Source organism: Oncorhynchus masou, unplaced genomic scaffold (genome assembly GCF_036934945.1).
Source record: "Oncorhynchus masou masou isolate Uvic2021 unplaced genomic scaffold, UVic_Omas_1.1 unplaced_scaffold_1418, whole genome shotgun sequence".
Taxonomy (NCBI): domain Eukaryota; kingdom Metazoa; phylum Chordata; class Actinopteri; order Salmoniformes; family Salmonidae; genus Oncorhynchus; species Oncorhynchus masou.
Genome location: NW_027004128.1, coordinates 28,220 through 44,744, shown reverse-complemented (window position 1 = coordinate 44,744; position 16,525 = coordinate 28,220). Strand labels below are relative to the sequence as shown.

At 55.6% G+C, this 16,525-nt stretch overlaps 1 long non-coding RNA gene across 1 annotated transcript; it reads left to right on the top strand.

Moving 5' to 3' along the window:
• The first annotated feature begins 10,954 nt into the window (after positions 1–10,954).
• On the top strand, positions 10,955–11,175 carry LOC135530786 (uncharacterized). The gene is made up of 2 exons (XR_010453896.1): positions 10,955–11,100; positions 11,134–11,175. It is a non-coding gene; the product is annotated as an uncharacterized LOC135530786 (long non-coding RNA).
• The last annotated feature ends 5,350 nt before the right edge of the window (positions 11,176–16,525 follow it).

Sequence of the window (16,525 nt, the reverse complement as noted above, 5' to 3'; positions counted from 1 at the left end):
GAACCCCCCCCTGTCTCAGTATTATAACTGCTGGTCCAAAGCTGTAGAGAGAACCCCCTGTCTCAGTATTATAACTGCTGGTCCAAAGCTGTAGAGAGAACCCCCCTGTCTCAGTATTATAACTGCTGGCCCAAAGCTGTAGAGAGAACCCCCCCCCCTCCCCCTGTCTCGGTATTATAACTGCTGGTCCAAAGCTGTAGAGAGAACCCCCCTGTCTCAGTATTATAACTGCTGGTCCAAAGCTGTAGAGAGAACCCCCCTGTCTCAGTATTATAACTGCTGGTCCAAAGCTGTAGAGAGAACCCCCCCCCCCCTGTCTCAGTATTATAACTGCTGGTCCAAAGCTGTAGAGAGAACCCCCCCCCCCCCCTGTCTCAGTATTATAACTGCTGGTCCAAAGCTGTAGAGAGAACCCCCCCCTGTCTCAGTATTATAACTGCTGGTCCAAAGCTGTAGAGAGAACCCCCCCCCTGTCTCAGTATTATAACTGCTGGTCCAAAGCTGTAGAGAGAACCCCCCCGTCTCAGTGTTATAACTGCTGGTCCAAAGCTGTAGAGAGAACCCCTCCCCCCTAGTGTTATAACTGCCGGTCCAAAGCTGTAGAGAGAACCCCCCCCCCTGTCTCAGTATTATAACTGCTGGTCCAAAGCTGTAGAGAGAATCCCCCCTGTCTCAGTATTATAACTGCTGGTCCAAAGCTGTAGAGAGAACCCCCCCCCCCTGTCTCAGTGTTATAACTGCTGGTCCAAAGCTGTAGAGAGAACCCCTCCCCCCCTAGTGTTATAACTGCCGGTCCAAAGCTGTAGAGAGAACCCCCCCCTGTCTCAGTATTATAACTGCTGGTCCAAAGCTGTAGAGAGAACCCCCCCCTGTCTCAGTATTATAACTGCTGGTCCAAAGCTGTAGAGAGAACCCCCCCCCCCTGTCTCAGTGTTATAACTGCTGGTCCAAAGCTGTAGAGAGAACCCCCCCTGTCTCGGTATTATAACTGCTGGTCCAAAGCTGTAGAGAGAACCCCCCCCCCCCTGTCTCAGTATTATAACTGCTGGTCCAAAGCTGTAGAGAGAACCCCCCTAGTGTTATAACTGCCGGTCCAAAGCTGTAGAGAGAACCCCCCTGTCTCAGTATTATAACTGCTGGTCCAAAGCTGTAGAGAGAACCCCCCTAGTGTTATAACTGCCGGTCCAAAGCTGTAGAGAGAACCCCCCCCCCCCTGTCTCAGTATTATAACTGCTGGTCCAAAGCTGTAGAGAGAACCCCCCTGTCTCAGTGTTATAACTGCTGGTCCAATGCTGTAGAGAGAACCCCCCCCCCTGTCTCAGTATTATAACTGCTGGTCCAAAGCTGTAGAGAGAACCCCCCCCCCCCTGTCTCAGTGTTATAACTGCTGGTCCAAAGCTGTAGAGAGAACCCCCCCCGTGTGTTATAACTGCCGGTCCAAAGCTGTAGAGAGAACCCCCCCCCCTGTCTCAGTATTATAACTGCTGGTCCAAAGCTGTAGAGAGACCCCCCCCCCTGTCTCAGTATTATAACTGCTGGTCCAAAGCTGTAGAGAGAACCCCCCTGTCTCAGTATTATAACTGCTGGTCCAAAGCTGTAGAGAGAACCCCCCTGTCTCAGTATTATAACTGCTGGCCCAAAGCTGTAGAGAGAACCCCCCCCCTCCCCCTGTCTCGGTATTATAACTGCTGGTCCAAAGCTGTAGAGAGAACCCCCCCCTGTCTCAGTGTTATAACTGCTGGTCCAAAGCTGTAGAGAGAACCCCCTCCCCCTGTCTCAGTATTATAACTGCTGGTCCAAAGCTGTAGAGAGACCCCCCCCCTGTCTCAGTATTATAACTGCTGGTCCAAAGCTGTAGAGAGAACCCCCCTGTCTCAGTATTATAACTGCTGGTCCAAAGCTGTAGAGAGAACCCCCCTGTCTCAGTATTATAACTGCTGGTCCAAAGCTGTAGAGAGACCCCCCCCCCCCTGTCTCAGTATTATAACTGCTGGTCCAAAGCTGTAGAGAGAACCCCCCTGTCTCAGTATTATAACTGCTGGTCCAAAGCTGTAGAGAGAACCCCCCTGTCTCAGTATTATAACTGCTGGTCCAAAGCTGTAGAGAGAACCCCCCTGTCTCAGTATTATAACTGCTGGTCCAAAGCTGTAGAGAGAACCCCCCGTCTCAGTATTATAACTGCTGGTCCAAAGCTGTAGAGAGAACCCCCCTGTCTCATTATTATAACTGCTGGTCCAAAGCTGTAGAGAGAACCCCCCCCCCCTGTCTCAGTATTATAACTGCTGGTCCAAAGCTGTAGAGAGAACCCCCCCCCTGTCTCAGTGTTATAACTGCTGGTCCAAAGCTGTAGAGAGAACCCCCCCCCCCCTAGTGTTATAACTGCCGGTCCAAAGCTGAGAGACCCCCCCCCCCCTGTCTCAGTGTTATAACTGCTGGTCCAAAGCTGTAGAGAGAACCCCTCCCCCTAGTGTTATAACTGCCGGTCCAAAGCTGTAGAGAGAACCCCCCCCTGTCTCAGTGTTATAACTGCTGGTCCAAAGCTGTAGAGAGAACCCCTCCCCCCTAGTGTTATAACTGCCGGTCCAAAGCTGTAGAGAGAACCCCCCTGTCTCAGTATTATAACTGCTGGTCCAAAGCTGTAGAGAGAACCCCCCTGTCTCAGTATTATAACTGCTGGTCCAAAGCTGTAGAGAGAACCCCCTGTCTCAGTATTATAACTGCTGGCCCAAAGCTGTAGAGAGAACCCCCCTCCCCCTGTCTCGGTATTATAACTGCTGGTCCAAAGCTGTAGAGAGAACCCCCCTGTCTCAGTGTTATAACTGCTGGTCCAAAGCTGTAGAGAGAACCCCCCTGTCTCGGTATTATAACTGCTGGTCCAAAGCTGTAGAGAGAACCCCCCCCCCCCCCTGTCTCAGTATTATAACTGCTGGTCCAAAGCTGTAGAGAGAACCCCCCCTAGTGTTATAACTGCCGGTCCAAAGCTGTAGAGAGAACCCCCCTGTCTCAGTATTATAACTGCTGGTCCAAAGCTGTAGAGAGAACCCCCCTCCCCCTGTCTCAGTATTATAACTGCTGGTCCAAAGCTGTAGAGAGAACCCCCCCCTGTCTCAGTATTATAACTGCTGGTCCAAAGCTGTAGAGAGAACCCCCTGTCTCAGTATTATAACTGCTGGTCCAAAGCTGTAGAGAGAACCCCCCCCCCTGTCTCAGTATTATAACTGCTGGTCCAAAGCTGTAGAGAGAACCCCCCCCCCTGTCTCAGTATTATAACTGCTGGTCCAAAGCTGTAGAGAGAACCCCCCTGTCTCAGTATTATAACTGCTGGTCCAAAGCTGTAGAGAGAACCCCCCCCGTCTCAGTATTATAACTGCTGGTCCAAAGCTGTAGAGAGAACCCCCCTGTCTCAGTATTATAACTGCTGGTCCAAAGCTGTAGAGAGAACCCCCCTGTCTCAGTATTATAACTGCTGGTCCAAAGCTGTAGAGAGAACCCCCCGTCTCAGTATTATAACTGCTGGTCCAAAGCTGTAGAGAGAACCCCCCTGTCTCAGTATTATAACTGCTGGTCCAAAGCTGTAGAGAGAACCCCCCCGTCTCAGTATTATAACTGCTGGTCCAAAGCTGTAGAGAGACCCCCCCCCCTGTCTCAGTATTATAACTGCTGGTCCAAAGCTGTAGAGAGAACCCCCCCCCCTGTCTCAGTATTATAACTGCTGGTCCAAAGCTGTAGAGAGAACCCCCTGTCTCAGTATTATAACTGCTGGTCCAAAGCTGTAGAGAGAACCCCCCTGTCTCAGTATTATAACTGCTGGTCCAAAGCTGTAGAGAGAACCCCCCCCCCGTCTCAGTATTATAACTGCTGGTCCAAAGCTGTAGAGAGAACCCCCCCCTGTCTCAGTATTATAACTGCTGGTCCAAAGCTGTAGAGAGAACCCCCCTGTCTCAGTATTATAACTGCTGGTCCAAAGCTGTAGAGAGAACCCCCCCCTGTCTCAGTATTATAACTGCTGGTCCAAAGCTGTAGAGAGAACCCCCCCTGTCTCAGTGTATTATAACTGCTGGTCCAAAGCTGTAGAGAGAACCCCCCCCCCCCCCTGTCTCAGTGTTATAACTGCTGGTCCAAAGCTGTAGAGAGAACCCCCCTAGTGTTATAACCGGTCCAAAGCTGTAGAGAGAACCCCCCTGTCTCAGTGTTATAACTGCTGGTCCAAAGCTGTAGAGAGAACCCCTCCCCCTAGTGTTATAACTTATAGAGAGAAACCCCCCCCCCTGTCTCTGTTATAACTGCGGTCCAAAGTAGAGAGAACCCTCCCCCCTAGTGTTATAACTGCCGGTCCAAAGCTGTAGAGAGAACCCCCCTGTCTCAGTATTATAACTGCTGGTCCAAAGCTGTAGAGAGAACCCCCCTGTCTCAGTATTATAACTGCTGGTCCAAAGCTGTAGAGAGAACCCCCCTGTCTCGGTATTATAACTGCTGGTCCAAAGCTGTAGAGAGAACCCCCCCCCCCCTGTCTCAGTATTATAACTGCTGGTCCAAAGCTGTAGAGAGAACCCCCCTAGTGTTATAACTGCCGGTCCAAAGCTGTAGAGAGAACCCCCCTGTCTCAGTATTATAACTGCTGGTCCAAAGCTGTAGAGAGAACCCCCCTGTCTCAGTGTTATAACTGCTGGTCCAATGCTGTAGAGAGAACCCCCCCCCCTGTCTCAGTATTATAACTGCTGGTCCAAAGCTGTAGAGAGAACCCCCCTGTCTCAGTGTTATAACTGCTGGTCCAAAGCTGTAGAGAGAACCCCCCCCGTGTGTTATAACTGCCGGTCCAAAGCTGTAGAGAGAACCCCCCTGTCTCAGTATTATAACTGCTGGTCCAAAGCTGTAGAGAGAACCCCCCTGTCTCGGTATTATAACTGCTGGTCCAAAGCTGTAGAGAGAACCCCCCCCCCCCCCTGTCTCAGTATTATAACTGCTGGTCCAAAGCTGTAGAGAGAACCCCCCCTGTCTCAGTATTATAACTGCTGGTCCAAAGCTGTAGAGAGAACCCCCCCTCCCCCTGTCTCAGTATTATAACTGCTGGTCCAAAGCTGTAGAGAGAACCCCCCCTCCCCCTGTCTCAGTATTATAACTGCTGGTCCAAAGCTGTAGAGAGAACCCCCCCCTGTCTCAGTATTATAACTGCTGGTCCAAAGCTGTAGAGAGAACCCCCCCCTGTCTCAGTATTATAACTGCTGGTCCAAAGCTGTAGAGAGAACCCCCCCCCCTGTCTCAGTATTATAACTGCTGGTCCAAAGCTGTAGAGAGAACCCCCCTGTCTCAGTATTATAACTGCTGGCCCAAAGCTGTAGAGAGAACCCCCCTCCCCCTGTCTCGGTATTATAACTGCTGGTCCAAAGCTGTAGAGAGAACCCCCCTGTCTCAGTGTTATAACTGCTGGTCCAAAGCTGTAGAGAGAACCCCCTCCCCCTGTCTCAGTATTATAACTGCTGGTCCAAAGCTGTAGAGAGAACCCCCCCCCCCCTGTCTCAGTATTATAACTGCTGGTCCAAAGCTGTAGAGAGAACCCCCCCCTGTCTCAGTATTATAACTGCTGGTCCAAAGCTGTAGAGAGAACCCCCCTGTCTCAGTATTATAACTGCTGGTCCAAAGCTGTAGAGAGAACCCCCCTGTCTCAGTATTATAACTGCTGGCCCAAAGCTGTAGAGAGAACCCCCCCTCCCCCTGTCTCGGTATTATAACTGCTGGTCCAAAGCTGTAGAGAGAACCCCCTGTCTCAGTGCTATAACTGCTGGTCCAAAGCTGTAGAGAGAACCCCCCTGTCTCAGTGCTATAACTGCTGGTCCAAAGCTGTAGAGAGAACCCCCCCCTGTCTCAGTATTATAACTGCTGGTCCAAAGCTGTAGAGAGAACCCCCCTGTCTCAGTATTATAACTGCTGGTCCAAAGCTGTAGAGAACCCCCCTGTCTCAGTGTTATAACTGCTGGTCCAAAGCTGTAGAGAGAACCCCCCTGTCTCAGTGTTATAACTGCTGGTCCAAAGCTGTAGAGAGAACCCCCCCCCCTGTCTTAGTGTTATAACTGCTGGTCCAAAGCTGTAGAGAGAACCCCCCTGTCTCAGTATTATAACTGCTGGCCCAAAGCTGTAGAGAGACCCCCCCCCCCCCCTGTCTCAGTATTATAACTGCTGGCCCAAAGCTGTAGAGAGAACCCCCCCCCCTGTCTCAGTGTTATAACTGCTGGTCCAAAGCTGTAGAGAGAACCCCCCTGTCTCGGTATTATAACTGCTTCTCCAAAGCTGTAGAGAGAACCCCCCTGTCTCGGTATTATAACTGCTTCTCCAAAGCTGTAGAGAGAACCCCCCCCGTGTGTTATAACTGCCGGTCCAAAGCTGTAGAGAGAACCCCCCCTGTCTCAGTATTATAACTGCTGGTCCAAAGCTGTAGAGAGGACCCCCCCCTGTCTCGGTATTATAACTGCTGGTCCAAAGCTGTAGAGAGAACCCCCCTGTCTCAGTATTATAACTGCTGGTCCAAAGCTGTAGAGAGAACCCCCCTGTCTCAGTATTATAACTGCTGGTCCAAAGCTGTAGAGAGAACCCCCCTGTCTCAGTATTATAACTGCTGGCCCAAAGCTGTAGAGAGAACCCCCCCCCCCCTCCCCCTGTCTCGGTATTATAACTGCTGGTCCAAAGCTGTAGAGAGAACCCCCCCCTGTCTCAGTGTTATAACTGCTGGTCCAAAGCTGTAGAGAGAACCCCCCTCCCCCTGTCTCAGTATTATAACTGCTGGTCCAAAGCTGTAGAGAGAACCCCCCTGTCTCAGTATTATAACTGCTGGTCCAAAGCTGTAGAGAGAACCCCCCTGTCTCAGTATTATAACTGCTGGTCCAAAGCTGTAGAGAGAACCCCCCCCCCCGTCTCAGTATTATAACTGCTGGTCCAAAGCTGTAGAGAGAACCCCCCCCGTCTCAGTATTATAACTGCTGGTCCAAAGCTGTAGAGAGAACCCCCCCCTGTCTCAGTGTTATAACTGCTGGTCCAAAGCTGTAGAGAGAACCCCCTGTCTCAGTGTTATAACTGCTGGTCCAAAGCTGTAGAGAGAACCCCCCCCCCCCCCTGTCTCAGTATTATAACTGCTGGTCCAAAGCTGTAGAGAGAACCCCCCCCCCTGTCTCAGTATTATAACTGCTGGCCCAAAGCTGTAGAGAGAACCCCCCTCCCCCTGTCTCGGTATTATAACTGCTGGTCCAAAGCTGTAGAGAGAACCCCCCCCCCCCGTCTCAGTGCTATAACTGCTGGTCCAAAGCTGTAGAGAGAACCCCCCTGTCTCAGTATTATAACTGCTGGTCCAAAGCTGTAGAGGACCCCCCTGTCTCAGTGTTATAACTGCTGGTCCAAAGCTGTAGAGAGAACCCCCCTGTCTCAGTGTTATAACTGCTGGTCCAAAGCTGTAGAGAGAACCCCCCCTGTCTTAGTGTTATAACTGCTGGTCCAAAGCTGTAGAGAGAACCCCCCCCTGTCTCAGTATTATAACTGCTGGTCCAAAGCTGTAGAGAACCCCCCTCCCCCCCTGTCTCAGTATTATAACTGCTGGTCCAAAGCTGTAGAGAGAACCCCCCTCCCCCTGTCTCAGTGTTATAACTGCTGGCCCAAAGCTGTAGAGAGAACCCCCCCCCTGTCTCAGTATTATAACTGCTGGTCCAAAGCTGTAGAGAGAACCCCCCCCTGTCTCAGTGTTATAACTGCTGGTCCAAAGCTGTAGAGAGAACCCCCCTGTCTCGGTATTATAACTGCTTCTCCAAAGCTGTAGAGAGAACCCCCCTGTCTCGGTATTATAACTGCTTCTCCAAAGCTGTAGAGAGAACCCCCCTGTCTCAGTGTTATAACTGCTGGTCCAAAGCTGTAGAGAGAACCCCCCTGTCTCAGTGTTATAACTGCTGGTCCAAAGCTGTAGAGAGAACCCCCCCCCCCCTGTCTCGGTATTATAACTGCTGGTCCAAAGCTGTAGAGAGAACCCCCTCCCCTGTCTCAGTGTTATAACTGCTGGTCCAAAGCTGTAGAGAGAACCCCCCTGTCTCAGTATTATAACTGCTGGTCCAAAGCTGTAGAGAGAACCCCCCCCCCTGTCTCAGTATTATAACTGCTGGTCCAAAGCTGTAGAGAGAACCCCCCTCCCCTGTCTCAGTGTTATAACTGCTGGTCCAAAGCTGTAGAGAGAACCCCCCTGTCTCAGTATTATAACTGCTGGTCCAAAGCTGTAGAGAGAACCCCCTGTCTCAGTATTATAACTGCTGGTCCAAAGCTGTAGAGAGAACCCCCCTGTCTCAGTATTATAACTGCTGGTCCAAAGCTGTAGAGAGAACCCCCCCCCTGTCTCAGTGTTATAACTGCTGGTCCAAAGCTGTAGAGAGAACCCCCCCCTCCCCTGTCTCAGTGTTATAACTGCTGGTCCAAAGCTGTAGAGAGAACCCCCCTCCCCTGTCTCAGTGTTATAACTGCTGGTCCAAAGCTGTAGAGAACCCCCCTCGGTATTATAACTGCTGTGTAGTTGATACGAGGGCTGAATGTATCCGCTCTGTTTAAATAGTCTCATCACAAATGGCTCCCTATATAGTGCATTTATCAAAAGGTAGTGCACTATGTAGGGAATAGGGCACCATTTGGGATAGAGGCATCAGATTTGATAACTGGAGTTTGTGATGCTTCTCTTTGGCACTAGAGAACCCATCTCTGTCTGGCTGCTGTGGCACCGACAACCGATCCCAACGCTTCTTAACTTTGGTTTCTGTATCAGGACAGACAGTAAAATGTGCATGTCAGTGTAACAGTATAACTTTAGACCGTCCCCTCGCCCCGACCCGGGCGCGAACCAGGGACCCTCTGCACACATCAACAACTGTCACCCCTCGAAGCATCGTTACCCATCGCTCCACAAAAGCCGCGGCCCTCGCAGAGCAAAGGGGGAACTACTACTTCAAGGTCTCAGAGCAAGTGACGTCACCGATTGAAACGCTGTTTAGCGCGCACCACGGCTAACGAAGCTAGCCGTTTCACATCCGCTACATGAGGACCATTCTTCTGTCTCACTTCTCTTCTGTTTGGACATGGTCCTGTACTGATGAATGCAGAGAATACCAGGGGGGCCTTTTCTTCACCTCAGGCCCATTTATAGTCATCAATCACCTCAGGCTCACAGTGTTCTTATTCCGGACAAATGGCACCCTATTCCCTTCCTAGTGCACTACTTCAGACCAGGTCAGACCCTTCTTCTAAGTATGACATGTATTTAAAGTGAGTCTGGTACATATTTCAGTGTTCGACCGACCGGCCGACCGCCAGGCGGTACACGGCCGACCGCCAGGCGGTACCCGGCCGACCACCAGGCGGTACCCGGCCGACCACCAGGCGGTACCCGGCCGACCACCAGGTGGTACCGACCGACCACCAGGTACGACCACCAGGCGGTACCCGGCCGACCACCAGTGACAAGAAAAACAAGTGCTACCCGTTGAATTGTTGATGAATTTATTCCCCATTTTAAATCAATGACTACAAAATGTTTCAGACAGGCGACGGCTGCATCGCCTCACCTCAGCGACAGACAAACAGGACACTTGGAAACAACCAAACCTAGAGACGAAGGATTGAGCATCCTTTCACACCAACTGATGATGCCTTGTGGAAAACAGACTGTGTGACCTTACAGGCCCTCTCCCTGCATCCAAAATGGTGTGCTTCTTTTGAGCAGCTCTAGAAATATATATCTATAATGCCTCTGAGAGGCTGTGAAGGGAGACATATTCCCAAAGAAAGACAATTACTGAAGCAGACATTCCCTTTCGAGACAGTTGTGGATGAACCGGCGGCCATTTTGAGTGAGTGTAATTCCACGAAGGAGAGAAGGGAGATGGAGTCCTTTTACTCAGACAGGTACACAGTTATGGGTGAACCGGCGGCCATTTTGAGTGAGTGTAAATCCACGAGGGAGAGAAGGGAGTTGGAGTCCTTTTACTCAGACAGGTACACAGTTATGGGTGAACCGGCGGCCATTTTGAGTGAGTGTAATTCCACGAAGGAGAGAAGGAGTTGGAGTCCTTTTACTCAGACAGGTACACAGTTGTGGGTGAACCGGCGGCCATTTTGAGTGAGTGTAATTCCACGAGGAGAGAAGGGAGTTGGAGTCCATTTACTCAGACAGGTAAAATAATGAATCTCACTTCAGCACAACATATTTCCATTTATCTTTTACAATAAATACAGTCTTACAAAGAAAAAAAAAGATGTGAACAAACATTCAGTAGAAACACAGACAACACGAGGTTTAGGCAGTGAACGGTGAGAATTAACTAGATGCTGTTGGGGAGGGTTTATCTAGTTCTCAGATTATCTGCTAAAACTGACCCAGTCTTGCATTAACATAAAAGGGTCTGCAGCTAAAATGACCCCCTATTCCCTACATAGTGCACTACTTTTGACCAGGGCCCTATGGGGTGGAACCCTATTCCCTACATAGTGCACTACTTTTGACCAGGGCCCTATGGGGGGGAACCCTATTCCCTACATAGTGCACTACTTTTGACCAGAGCCCTATGGGGGGGAACCCTATTCCCTACATAGTGCACTAGATAGGGAATAGTGAGCCATTTGAAATGAACCCTCATCAACACACCCCTTTCAAAACACGGTTTAACTCCTCAAGTTATCCTCGGAGAGCTGGACAGAGAGCAGGTAGGAAGAAAAAAACACTCCCTCGTCATACTAGTCTCCCACACTTTAATTAAAGGTCTCCTCTTGTCCACAACCAGAAGAACCACGGTATCGCCAACCGTTTAAAACATCAGCCTGCTTCCCTCTCGTCTCTTAACTCAAACTATAGCAGCAGTATTCCATTAGACGGAATGTTACTGAACCCCCACAACAAGATGAATGAACATGGGGCATTCAACAAGCCTCATGTCTGCCGGGAGCAAGACAGTGGAGCCCGTTGGACTTTCACAGTAATAAACACAACCATATGTTACAACTAAAAATGTGTGTTGCTACACAACGCATGCAAATAAAACATTTCAACGGTCACATGTACGTCTCTGTGTTAAAGTGGGTCTAGTCCAGGTGTGTCTCTGTGTTACAGTGTGTCTAGTCCAGGTGTGTCTAGTCCAGGTGTGTCTCTGTGTTACAGTGTGTCTAGTCCAGGTGTGTCTAGTCCAGGTGTGTGTCTAGTCCAGGTGTGTGTCTGTGTTACAGTGTGTCTAGTCCAGGTGTGTCTCTGTGTTACAGTGTGTCTAGTCCAGGTGTGTCTCTGTGTTACAGTGCGTCTAGTCCAGGTGTGTCTAGTCCAGGTGTGTGTCTAGTCCAGGTGTGTCTCTGTGTTACAGTGTGTCTAGTCCAGGTGTGTCTCTGTGTTACAGTGTGTCTAGTCCAGGTGTGTCTCTGTGTTACAGTGTGTCTAGTCCAGGTGTGTCTAGTCCAGGTGTGTGTCTAGTCCAGGTGTGTCTCTGTGTGACAGTGTGTCGAGTCCAGGTGTGTCTAGTCCAGGTGTGTGTCTGGTCCAAGTGTGTCTAGTCCAAGTGTGTGTCTGTGTGACAGTGTGTCTAGTCCAGGTGTGTGTCTAGTCCAGGTGTGTGTCTAGTCCAGGTGTGTGTCTAGTCCAGGTGTGTGTCTAGTCCAGGTGTGTGTCTAGTCCAGGTGTGTCTCTGTGTGACAGTGTGTCTAGTACAGGTGAGTTTAGTCCAGGTGTGTGAATATAAAACTTGTTGTAGACGACCCCTCTGGCATCACATGACAAAATGGCCTCCTATCCCCTTTGTAGTTCACTAGTTCCAGATGACATGGTTGGTCTAAAGTAGTGCACTATATAGGGAATAGGGCCCTGGTCTAAAGTAGTGCACTAGATAGGGAATAGGGACCATTCCAGATTGGACAGTTGTCAGTGAGACAGGCAAGGATAAAGAGGGTTAAAATAAACAGGACTGGACCTGGGGTGGAGGGGCTAGGGGTACAGGACTGGCCCTGGGGTGGAGGGGTACAGGACTGGCCCTGGGGTAGAGGGGGGGGGTACAGGACTGGCCCTGGGGTAGAGGGGGGGGTACAGGACTGGACCTGGGGTGGAGGGGCTAGGGGTACAGGACTGGCCCTGGGGTGGAGGGGTACAGGACTGGCCCTGGGGTAGAGGGGGGTACAGGACTGGCCCTGGGGTAGAGGGGTACAGGACTGGCCCTGGGGTAGAGGGGGGTACAGGACTGGCCCTGGGGTAGAGGGGGGTACAGGACTGGACCTGGGGTGGAGGGGCTAGGGGTACAGGACTGGCCCTGGGGTGGAGGGGTACAGGACTGGCCCTGGGGTAGAGGGGGGTACAGGACTGGCCCTGGGGTAGGGGTACAGGACTGGCCCTGGGGTAGAGGGGGTACAGGACTGGCCCTGGGGTAGAGGGGGTACAGGACTGGCCCTGGGGTAGAGGGGTACAGGACTGGCCCTGGGGTAGAGAGGGGTACAGGACTGGCCCTGGGGTAGAGGGGTACAGGACTGGCCCTGGGGTAGAGGGGGGGTACAGGACTGGCCCTGGGGTAGAGGGGGTACAGGACTGGCCCTGGGGTAGAGGGGGTACAGGACTGGCCCTGGGGTAGAGGGGGTACAGGACTGGCCCTGGGGTGGAGGGGTACAGGACTGGCCCTGGGGTAGAGGGGCTAGGGGTACAGGACTGGCCCTGGGGTGGAGGGGTACAGGACTGGCCCTGGGGTAGAGGGGCTAGGGGTACAGGACTGGCCCTGGGGTGGAGGGGGTACAGGACTGGCCCTGGGGTAGAGGCGCAAGGGGTACAGGACTGGCCCTGGGGTAGGGGGGGTACAGGACTGGCCCTGGGGTAGGGGGGGTACAGGACTGGCCCTGGGGTGGAGGGGCTAGGGGTACAGGACTGGCCCTGGGGTGGAGGGGCTAGGGGTACAGGACTGGCCCTGGGGTGGAGGGGTACAGGACTGGCCCTGGGGTAGAGGGGTACAGGACTGGCCCTGGGGTAGAGGGGGGTACAGGACTGGCCCTGGGGTAGAGGGGTACAGGACTGGCCCTGGGGTAGAGGGGGGTACAGGACTGGCCCTGGGGTAGAGGGGGGTACAGGACTGGCCCTGGGGTAGAGGGGTACAGGACTGGCCCTGGGGTAGAGGGGGGTACAGGACTGGCCCTGGGGTAGAGGGGGGTACAGGACTGGCCCTGGGGTAGAGGGGTACAGGACTGGCCCTGGGGTAGAGGGGTACAGGACTGGCCCTGGGGTAGAAGGGTACAGGACTGGCCCTGGGGTAGAGGGGGTACAGGACTGGCCCTGGGGTGGAGGGGTACAGGACTGGCCCTGGGGTGGAGGGGGTACAGGACTGGACCTGGGGTGGAGGGGGTACAGGACTGGCCCTGGGGTAGAGGGGCTAGGGGTACAGGACTGGACCTGGGGTGGAGGGGCTAGGGGTACAGGACTGGCCCTGGGGTAGAGGGGTACAGGACTGGCCCTGGGGTAGAGGGGGGGACAGGACTGGCCCTGGGGTGGAGAGGGGTACAGGACTGGCCCTGGGGTAGAGGGGGGTACAGGACTGGCCCTGGGGTAGAGGGGGGTACAGGACTGGCCCTGGGGTAGAGGGGGGTACAGGACTGGCCCTGGGGTAGAGGGGGGTACAGGACTGGCCCTGGGGTAGAGGGGGGTACAGGACTGGCCCTGGGGTAGAGGGGGGGGGTACAGGACTGGCCCTGGGGTGGAGGGGCTAGGGGTACAGGACTGGCCCTGGGGTAGAGGGGGTACAGGACTGGCCCTGGGGTACAGGACTGGCCCTGGGGGGAGGGGTACAGGACTGGCCCTGGGGTAGAGGGGGTACAGGACTGGCCCTGGGGTACAGGACTGGCCCTGGGGTGGAGGGGTACAGGACTGGCCCTGGGGTAGAGGGGGTACAGGACTGGCCCTGGGGTAGAGGGGGGTACAGGACTGGCCCTGGGGTAGAGGGGGTACAGGACTGGCCCTGGGGTAGAGGGGTACAGGACTGGCCCTGGGGTAGAGGGGGTACAGGACTGGCCCTGGGGTAGAGGGGGGGGTACAGGACTGGCCCTGGGGTAGAGGGGGTACAGGACTGGCCCTGGGGTGGAGGGGGGTACAGGACTGGCCCTGGGGTAGGGGGGGGTACAGGACTGGCCCTGGGGTAGGGGCTAGGGGTACAGGACTGGCCCTGGGGTGGAGGGGGGTACAGGACTGGCCCTGGGGTAGAGGGGGTACAGGACTGGCCCTGGGGTGGAGGAGGGGTACAGGACTGGACCTGGGGTGGAGGGGCTAGGGGTACAGGACTGGCCCTGGGGTAGAGGGGTACAGGACTGGCCCTGGGGTAGAGGGGGTACAGGACTGGCCCTGGGGTAGAGGGGTACAGGACTGGCCCTGGGGTAGAGGGGGTACAGGACTGGCCCTGGGGTAGAGGGGGGGGTACAGGACTGGCCCTGGGGTAGAGGGGGTACAGGACTGGCCCTGGGGTAGAGGGGGTACAGGACTGGCCCTGGGGTAGAGGGGGGTACAGGACTGGCCCTGGGGTAGAGGGGGTACAGGACTGGCCCTGGGGTGGAGGGGCTAGGGGTACAGGACTGGCCCTGGGGTAGAGGGGGGGGTACAGGACTGGCCCTGGGGTAGAGGGGGGTACAGGACTGGCCCTGGGGTAGAGGGGGGTACAGGACTGGCCCTGGGGTAGAGGGGGGTACAGGACTGGCCCTGGGGTAGAGGGGGGTACAGGACTGGCCCTGGGGTGGAGGGGCCCTAGGGGTACAGGACTGGCCCTGGGGTGGAGACTGGCCCTGGGGTGGGGGGTACAGGACTGGCCCTGGGGTGGAGGGGGTACAGGACTGGCCCTGGGGTGGAGGGGTACAGGACTGGCCCTGGGGTGGAGGGGGTACAGGACTGGCCCTGGGGTAGAGGGGCACAGGACTGGCCCTGGGGTGGAGGGGGGTACAGGACTGGACCTGGGGTAGAGGGGGGTACAGGACTGGCCCTGGGGTGGAGGGGGGTACAGGACTGGCCCTGGGGTGGAGGGGGGTACAGGACTGGACCTGGGGTGGAGGGGCTAGGGGTACAGGACTGGCCCTGGGGTGGAGGGGGGTACAGGACTGGCCCTGGGGTGGAGGGGGTACAGGACTGGCCCTGGGGTGGAGGGGGGTACAGGACTGGCCCTGGGGTGGAGGGGGGTACAGGACTGGCCCTGGGGTAGAGGGGGGTACAGGACTGGCCCTGGGGTAGAGGGGCACAGGACTGGCCCTGGGGTGGAGGGGGTACAGGACTGGACCTGGGGTGGAGGGGGGGGTACAGGACTGGCCCTGGGGTGGAGGGCTAGGGGTACAGGACTGGCCCTGGGGTGGAGGGGGGTACAGGACTGGCCCTGGGGTGGAGGGGGGGTACAGGACTGGACCTGGGGTGGAGGGGCTAGGGGTACAGGACTGGCCCTGGGGTGGAGGGGGTACAGGACTGGCCCTGGGGTGGAGGGGGGGTACAGGACTGGCCCTGGGGTAGAGGGCTAGGGGTACAGGACTGGCCCTGGGGTGGAGGGGGTACAGGACTGGACCTGGGGTGGAGGGGTACAGGACTGGCCCTGGGGTGGAGGGGGGTACAGGACTGGCCCTGGGGTGGGGTGGAGGTGGGGGGTACAGGACTGGCCCTGGGGTGGAGGGGGTACAGGACTGGCCCTGGGGTGGAGGGGGGTACAGGACTGGCCCTGGGGTGGAGGGGGTACAGGACTGGCCCTGGGGTAGAGGGGGTACAGGACTGGCCCTGGGGTAGAGGGGGTACAGGACTGGCCCTGGGGTGGAGGGGGTACAGGACTGGCCCTGGGGTGGAGGGGGTACAGGACTGGACCTGGGGTGGAGGGGTACAGGACTGGCCCTGGGGTGGAGGGGGTACAGGACTGGCCCTGGGGTGGAGGGGGTACAGGACTGGCCCTGGGGTGGAGGGGGGTACAGGACTGGCCCTGGGGTGGAGGGGGGTACAGGACTGGCCCTGGGGTGGAGGGGGTACAGGACTGGCCCTGGGGTGGAGGGGTACAGGACTGGCCCTGGGGTGGAGGGGGGGTACAGGACTGGCTAGGGGGTACAGGACTGGCCCTGGGGTGGCTAGGGGTACAGGACTGGCCCCTGGGGTGGAGAGGGGTACAGGACTGGCCCTGGGGTGGCTAGGGGGTACAGGACTGGCCCTGGGGTGGAGGGGGGTACAGGACTGGCCCTGGGGTGGAGGGGGTACAGGACTGGCCCTGGGGTGGAGGGGGTACAGGACTGGCCCTGGGGTGGAGGGGGTACAGGACTGGCCCTGGGGTGGAGGGGTACAGGACTGGCCCTGGGGTGGAGGGGGTACAGGACTGGCCCTGGGGTGGACTGGCCCTGGGGTGGAGGGGGGTACAGGACTGGCCCTGGGGTGGAGGGGGTACAGGACTGGCCCTGGGGTGGAGGGGTACAGGACTGGCCCTGGGGTAGACTGGCCCTGGGGTGGGGGGTACAGGACTGGCCCTGGGGTGGAGGGGTACAGGACTGGCCCTGGGGTGGA